A 648-nucleotide genomic window follows, 5' to 3' on the forward strand; every position below is an offset into this window, starting at 1 on the left:
TGAAAAAATTTAGGTTTGACTGTATCTATTTGATAAATGAAGTTAACCAACTAACATTATACATACTCTTTTGGTTTCTGTACCCAATATTTAAAAAATGTACAAATGCAATAAAAATATCGGTATCGGCATTGGTATCGGCAAGTACCAAAAATAAAAGTATCGGTATCGGGCAAGTACTGGAAAAAGTGGTATCGGTGCATCCCTACTAAATAATCGATAATGTTATAGTAGTTCAGCATTCATGCAACATTTATGAAGGGTCAATATCAAATTCACTTCAATATGTCAATAGATAGGTCTATATAATTTATATCAAGAGAGAAAAGTACTTATTGACGATCAGATTGATGTTCAAAGCTAATCACGTGCAGGCTAGTCTTCTCTTTACTCGCTCTGTCTCATTCACTTTCACTTTCATATTTCATTTTAATTTTTGTTTTTCATTTTATTTTGTTGTCTGTCTCTAGCCTACGTGAGATGGCCTCTTCTGATAATACATTCATCTGATCCTGTTTGCTCGTTGCATTAAAACACTCCACATGGATTCTGAAGCAAAGTGCAATCAGCACCGTGTGTAATGCACATCTACCATGTGTTAAGTTTAGTATGTTAAAACATTAGCATGTAGCTGTAGACATGTATATA

The sequence above is a fragment of the Sinocyclocheilus anshuiensis genome, unplaced genomic scaffold, assembly GCF_001515605.1.
Source record: "Sinocyclocheilus anshuiensis isolate Anshui unplaced genomic scaffold, SAMN03320099.WGS_v1.1 scaffold720, whole genome shotgun sequence".
Taxonomy (NCBI): Eukaryota; Metazoa; Chordata; class Actinopteri; order Cypriniformes; family Cyprinidae; genus Sinocyclocheilus; species Sinocyclocheilus anshuiensis.